Below are 8,040 nucleotides of genomic sequence, written 5' to 3'. Positions count from 1 at the left end.
CCAGGGAGATCTGAGATGCAGCGGCCTTTCAGACGTACAATAAATGTACAGAAACAGACAGGATAATGACCCCTTTTCTACGGACTGGGTGACAAACAGATCAATGCAAACAGCTCATGACATTTATCAGATGGAGTCAAGGACCTCCGCATTAGTGCTGATGCTCACCTCGCCAGTCAAGTGGCCCAACATTATTGATATGGAGTCCACAAAGCAGAGGACGGCCATAATTTGTTCACCTATCAGCATCCAGATGAGGAAGTGAGTAGTTTATGAGGGAAGTGTGCTTTTGTCTTTACAGCACATCAGTGTGTGTGTGTGTGTGTGTGTGTGTGTGTGTGTGTGTGTGTGTGTGTGTGTGTGTGTCTATATAAAGATATATTTATTTAGACGCGCACACACACAGATATATATATATATATATATATATATGTCAATTAAGATTCCCCATGTTGCAAAGAAATTAAGAGAAATAAAATTAAATAACAAACCCTGGAAGTTATAAATTATGTAAAATAATTAGATTGGGGGAAAAATCTGTCTCATATAGCTGAGGTAAGTTGTAAGATATGCTTTCATTTCATCATCTATCATCATATTTCATAATAAAACCAAAGGTAAACGCAGTGCAGCTTCAATTCACTATTTAATTTGCAATTAATCTACACCAGATAGAATGCTGATGGTGAAAATCGAAATGATGTAATTTAAGAAAATGTTTCTATGTTAGTATCAGCTTACCTGTGACCACGTGGACCACAGCAGCAGAGATGAGGCTCTAAAGAAAATAGGAGTGTCTCATCCTGAGAGCAGGTGGACCACCGTGCATCCAAAGTACAGTTAAGTTTTTTGTTTCGTTTTTTTTCTCCCCAAACTTTCAGCTTGCAGCTCCTTCCTTTTGTCTGCGTGTTTGCATGCGTGTGTACAGGACGTGCATGGTTTAATATGGGCTAGTGTTTGTAGTATCTTGCAATATATTACCATTTCTCCTTGGAAAGGGGCCCCTTGCATTCAAATCAGCGGCCGGCTGCCTGATCGTAGAGGACAGCTTACTAGGCCCCTTGAATTGTTCAGCAGGAACAATGGATTCCTTTGTCAATGTGTTTCTCTTTCTCTCCCTGGACAATACTGGAGGGTCCTTCTGGCTCTCTGCACTTAAGAAATGTTTGCAAAATTACACCTCTTTATATGCCTCTCAAAACAAGTAGCAGAGCCAGTATAAAAGTGTGGGAGGTTTAGGGGGGAAATGCACCGGAGATTCGTTTCTTTTCTTTTTGATAAACTTCTGCCACTGTTTTAAAGGACACGTCCTGCGTTTGATAAAAACCTTGTATTGTTGCTCCACAACTGTTACATGAAAACAAAAAGAAGATATGAAATTATCAACCCGAGGGCAAATTGAAAATACCCAAAAAAGAATTCTAAAATGTGGGTACAAAATCAAGTGAAGCTCATAAAACGTTGAATTGATTAAATTATCTTAACATGCATGTTTATTGGAATTAAATATTAAGTGAACATTTTTGGAAAAAGACGCTTTTCTTGATCATTGGTTTAAGGTGATTAATTGGGAGCATTAAAAGCAGTTTGCAGTGTTACAAACTCTGAGCCGCGTGGAGCTGCAGGCTGACCTCTCCCTCCAGGAGCTCCAGGATTTCCAGGCGCTCCAGGATTTCCAGGACCAGGTCCCCAGCTGTGCCTATTCGGGCCTTCAACTGAATTTCGGAAATCGGTATGATTTCCCTGGGAAAGTAGTCTCGAAAGGATTTTTACACTATTTCAGCTCAACGCTGAGTTGTTATCATTATTATTATTATTATTATTATTATTATTATTATTATTATTATTATTATTATTATTATTATTATTATTATTATTATTATTATTTGGCGACATTTACAACTTTATTTCAGACTGGACAGAACTTTATATGAATTCACAAATTCTTTACTTATAGTCAATTTCACGCACAGCAGAGAAAAATACACATTTTAGTTGAGATGTTCACGTTTGCTCGCTTGCATGTTGCACTGCTTTCAATGAAGAAGGGAAATTATTTTATAGCACACATTTTAAAAATGTTGAAACCATATATTCCACAAGAAAAAAAATAAGTATTTTAGTCCATTATCGTGATTCTGCACGGGGAGAATTACTGAACTTTCCTCGTCTTATCTGTGCGTAATTGTGCAGATTTGTGTTTTAAGCTTGATCGGCAGCAAACCTCTCCTTTCTGTGTTAACCAGCTGTTTGCGCCAGATTCATTGAACACAAAAATTGTGCGCATTTTTTAAAGCATTTGGTGGACCTGTACCAGGGTCTGCATGCTTAGAGAAGCACAGCTTGGTGGGAAACTTTGCTGCACCTGCTACGCAAACGGTCTAACTGCAGGGGATTGCTGAGTTATACACGGAATACATATTCCTTTTTTCGGACTTGTTTTGGTGATAACATTAAACTCGCGCTGTGTTTAGATGCTATTGAAATGCACGGGGAATATCTTTCCCAGCATACCTCAAAAAGTCCAGGGGCCGCAGCGCGCACAACTGGGGCCGACTCTCCTCTCTCTTTTGTTGGGGCTATTGTGGGGGTTCTGCGTGTTGGGATTGGGGGTGTAATGAGGGGGCTTCGACCCCCCGATGGGGGTGCATTTGCTGTCCAAAGACCGTTAGACAGTGGCTGAATGAATGGGGGCCTGAATGTCATTGTAATGCACAGGGACAACTCCCCCTTCATTCAGCTTAAGATGTGGAGGCCGCTCAGCTCGCTCAGCGGAGGGAGAGACGAGGAGAGAAAAAGCTGCTGCAATTCAATGCACAACCTCGCTCTCTTTGCTTCGCCGTGCATGTGGAGGGACACACGGGGCTTTTTTTTTTTTTTTTTTTCACTCAACTTTAGGCGTTATGCTGCAGCAGCCGCATGATGTTTTTTTTTTTTTTTTCTTTCTTTCTTTTTTTGCGCAGATGACACAAAATGGAGAGAAGATGGAGCCACAGTATGGTGGATAGCTGGAGGATGCCAGCAACGACGAGAGTAAGACACTTGAACAAAGGATTTTGAGTCCAAGCCGGCGTGGAATTATCAGTATAGGCTATATTTGGACAGAGGACGCATCTCCTGTAGCAGCTTGGGCTATTACATTTTTCACATTTCTGGCAGCAGGGAGCCACACAGACGCGCAGGCCTGACAAACATTAGTGGATAAACGCAGGAAGCTCGTTTTGAAATGCAGATTGAGACGGGAGGGCATTAGTTCAAGCAACAAGCAATGCTTGTTAAAATAGTTAATAATTGCATCTGTTTGAGGGGGAGAAAGAGCGCATTTGCGATTCTATAGGCTCAGTTAACGAGAGCTGGGGCTGCGGTTTCACTCTAAACACCGCTGACTGTTCCTCCTCTCCATCTCTTTGTTCAGCCAACAGTGGGAGGTATACACACAAGCCACGGAGGAAGGGAGAAACATTTCAGAAATCCACTGACATTTTCTTCCCGGATAGAAATCGATATATTCCTGAAGGATTTCACGAGCAGGTTGTTCAGCCCTACGCTAGGAATACATGCAGATGTCTGGCAACCTTAAAATGTCTTTATTGTTTAAGGAAAAGGTCATAAAGCAAACTAATAGTTTCAACAGCGCTAGTAGACAGCACGCAAAACAAATCAATCAGCTCGCCTGAACCCATGATCAGTTAAGGGAATATCTTTTATTTATTTATTTATTTATTTATTTATTTATTTATTTATTTATTTATTTATTTATTTATTTATTTATTTATTTATTTTGTTAGTTAGTTAGTTCGTTAGTTAGTTAGTTAGTTAGTTAGTGCGTTTACAAAATACAAACAGCGATCGGGTACAGCAATAAGAAGCAACAGCTACAATATAAAATACTGCAATTGCACACCTTTCAATCTCCAACCACAGAAATTAGCAATCATTTATAACAATTTATAACTCATAATAGACATTCTTGATGTTGATTAAACAGTTAGTAATTCAGACAAAACATTTTAATGCAATCATGCAGACAGTAAAACGGGTAATGATAATATGGATGTGGCTTTTTATTTTCTATGATCAGTTCTTTACTAGTATACCATTGACATGCTGCAGTAGCAGGTGATGACAGTGCTGCTCATCCAGGAGCACAGGCCACAGGCTTTGAAATTATACTGGAGAACACAGTCGCTGTTAGCCTCTCGCAGACTGGAAGAAATAGCGTGTGAGAAACATGTTTCGACTCTTTTAAAGAAAAAACACCTGCATTTGACAATATGGGCCTGCTCCAAAATGGACTGAAGAGTTTGAAGGGTTAATGAATTTGGAAAGGTCTGCTCAGAAACTCATTTTTAGATATGGACGTCTGGGTTTATTTTTACAGTGCACGTGGTCCCAGTTTATGTGTAAAAGGCAAATGAGCTCTATGTTTGTTTCTCGTCATGCCATTGAACTTTACGTATAGTGCGTTTAAAACATAGCTGCATTCTCAGTGGCAGCAAACTTTGAGTGGACAGTGGAGCCTGCATGTTCAACTCGTTATTTAATTTAGATATTGGAGATATATATTAAGCCTAGTTCAGCAGATACACCTGCATCACTGCAGGTGAAAGCATCAAGGTGCAGCCAGTGAAACGATGCTGGAGCTCCCATGGTTGCTTTTGGTTTCCTCTGCTTGTAGGCGACGTTGCATGCGTTGGTGAATTCCGGTCATCAGTTACAACCATCCTATTATCTGTAGGCGTAAACAGGAATCTGCACCGATGCATGCATGCATGACGCGCTGCAAAAAGTCGGGTCGGTGGTTTCAAGGACATTTGGGGCTGATGAGGATTTGGTTTTAATGGGGGGAGGAGGGGGGGGGGGCTTGGGCCCCGGGCCATGACGTCATTGTGCGCCCATGTAATCCTCTTGCGCTGAAGTCCAATCAGCAGAGACTCGCAATTGTCTAGGATGGGAAGAGAGGGGCGCTCTAATCCGGGAGACAGTGGATCACACTGCCTGGGAGAGAGAGAGGGAGAGAGAGAGGGGGGAGAGCGAGAGAGGGGGCATGCATCCAGGGCTGGATTGTGCCTGAAATGGGTCAGATTAAAAAGACACGATCCGAAAAGGACCCGACTGACGCTTGGTGGAGAGAGAGAGAGAGAGAGAGAAGACATTTGTGGAGACGAAGAAGCCATTTTCCCAACCTCAAACAGGAGAAGAAAAAAAAAAAAAACGCCTCCCGGCTGCTCCTGCTTTAGGGATCCGCTAGAGAGCTGTTGAGGAACGACATGGGGGGTTTCAAGATATTCTGTAGTCTAATGTAGGAGCTAGTCTTCTGTAGTTTGTCAGCTCGGTGAAAGGAGAGAGGAAGCATCGCGCGTTTTGTCCGAGGGCGTTGATCGTGGACAAGTCCAGGAACTGCATTCAAGCCAAGTAAACTGGAACATACAGTACTCTTCGCAGCGGGATGTATGGCTTCACGCAAATAGCCCTCTGATATATCATCATCATTGCTTTTCTGTGTGTCACTGTTGTCTTTGTGCTTTGGGTCAGGCTATTGTCAACGGAGCGGTTTTGAGTCTGGACAAAGCGAGAGGCTGCGTAGCTCGAGCTGTCATTCTGTGAGCGGTAACCTGCCAGCAGATGCGCAAAGACGCACAGCCAACGGCTTGTATCTTTCTGAAAAAAAAAGTGGCATGTTGGGGTGCATCTGGAGGTATTTTGGTTTTAAGTCGTATGATAAAGAGTCTCATTCATTTGGGGTTTGGTGCCGAGCTGTGGCGCAGTGATGTTGCGTGGAATTCAAAGAGGCGCAGGAGAGGAGTGAGGCGGCGCGCGTAATTGCTGGAGTACGTTTTTCAATCGGCTTTAAATTTGAATGCCCAACTGCATGCATGCGTGTGTGTGTGTGTGTGTGTGTGTGTGTGTGTGTGTGTGTGTGTGTGTGTGTGTGTGTGTGTGTGTGTGTGTGTGTGTGTGTGTGTGTGTGTGTGTGTGTGTGTGCGCGCGTGATTGTGTTACAAATCAGCTTTAGTTTTGTGTGCGCATGTGTGTGAGTGCGTTCGCTCTCTCGCGCGCACTAAAACGGGAGCCGCACTTAAATCGCAGTCTTGCGGTCCTGCGTCCTGTTTGGCGGAAGATGCTGAAGGCTTTGAGCGTGTGGAAGTCAGACAAGGTGCTCACTTTGCGTCGTTTTTCACCCATCAGTCGGGTGAAAAGGCGACTACTACTACGACTACAAAAAAAAAAAAAGGGGTTGTCACTCTGCGTGTTCACAGCGGACCTTGATTTAATGTCCATACAATTAAGGCACGCGGTGAATGCCAAGAGAGGAATCTACACATCAACATCACGCTTTGCATTTTACGCCTTCATCATCTTATCAGGCCGCAGGCTTCTGTTTGACCCTGAATGCTTAAAAAAAAAAAAAAAAAAAAAAAAAAAAAAAAAAATGCAGGCCCAGGCTGCCAACCAGGATGGATCTGACTGCCGTACTGTCACTCAGCCGCGCGCGTGCGCGTGTCTACACGCGTGTGTGAAAATGTGTGTATGTGTATGGCTTTGACTGGATGGACGCAGTGCGTAATTTAATAGGCTATTATGGTGTAAAATTAGGTTACCCCATTCCTGTGGCGTCTGTCGTTGGATTTTAAACGGTTTGAATGTAAAAGTAACACGCAGATGCCGACAGGTTTACAAAAAAACTAAACATAAAAAACAATTGATTTGTGTAAAGTGGGGTCAGTGGCCCACTTCGTATTTTCCAAACACACAGACAGGGATGTCCAAAACTATTAAGGAGTCTTGAATTAAATTTAATTTTTTTTAAATTTTGTTCTCCTTGTTGAACAGTACATGGATCAATTATTGTAAAAATCGATGGGTTGGCAATCAAAAGGTCAACTTATTTAAACCAGTCATAGGAGATGTGCCTATTGTATTTTGAAATGAATAAATAACGCTTGTATTAACTATACAGAGTAAATTTAGCCTCGACCTGAAGTATATGGGCTGCTGGTGCACCTGCCGCAGAGAGACCAGACCGTTTGTATGTGTGTGGTGATGAAAATAGTCACCGCTTTCTGAGCTCCCACCACTAAATCCTAGTATGAAATGTGCGCGACAGTTTCTATGGCGTGTCGCCGCCCCACTGTGCCAACTGAAAATATCCCACACAACGACAAAGAGGCCATCACCAACGTGCAGCGGGATTTATTCTCAGGTGCGGCTTCGCTTGAAACTTAGAGAATTGTGTTGTGAAAGTGGGCCATCAGTTCCAGTCTAGCACACCTTCACTGTGCGCCCCACATCTCAGAGAAGAGCCTTCCAGGAATACAAACCGACGGTGGCTGCAGTGTTTATTCAGACGGAGTCAGCATATAGAAATCCAAGTGATCCAATGCCACCTACAGGTGTCTCTCTCACAGCGCATTACTGGGACCACAGAAGGCCCCACGAAGCAAGGCTGCTGGGCTGAGTTCAATCAGATCACAGAAAAAAAAATAAGAGTGTCACTATTTGGATCAGCAATAATTCGATTTTTATTTATTCATTTATTTGACATTACAAAGCTGAAGTCTTTAGAAATTGAGTTGAGAAGAGTGGTTTTAGGGGTAAATATAAGGTTTTAAAGCTAGAATATTGAATTATGACAATATTATGATACATAAATAAAATGATTTTAAACTGGCAAAAAACGCCCATTTTCATTGATTTATTTATATTATTACATGGATAAAGTTACAATGTTTGGGCTCTTGGAAACTTGAATGACATGAGTTGTAAACAAATATCAGGATATTCCACCTCAGCTATAGCTTTGGGTACTTACTTATTTAGGAATGTTTTCCCCTCTTTAGCTGATAAAAAGCTCGACTGTGATAAGTTCTGTAACGTTTTTTTTCCCCCCCTCACTTTGATGTATGTCTTATAATGATTTGTCAAATAAAGCCTCACCTCCACTGAGCTTCCTCTTCCTTCTTGTGATTATTTACTGTACAAGGAACGGCACACGATAAAGCCACCGCATTCGATCACAATTATTTCAAAAGAATAGAA

Source organism: Lipophrys pholis, assembly GCF_963383615.2.
Source record: "Lipophrys pholis genome assembly, chromosome: 8".
Taxonomy (NCBI): Eukaryota; Metazoa; Chordata; class Actinopteri; order Blenniiformes; family Blenniidae; genus Lipophrys; species Lipophrys pholis.
Note: the sequence above shows the minus strand (reverse complement) of the source record.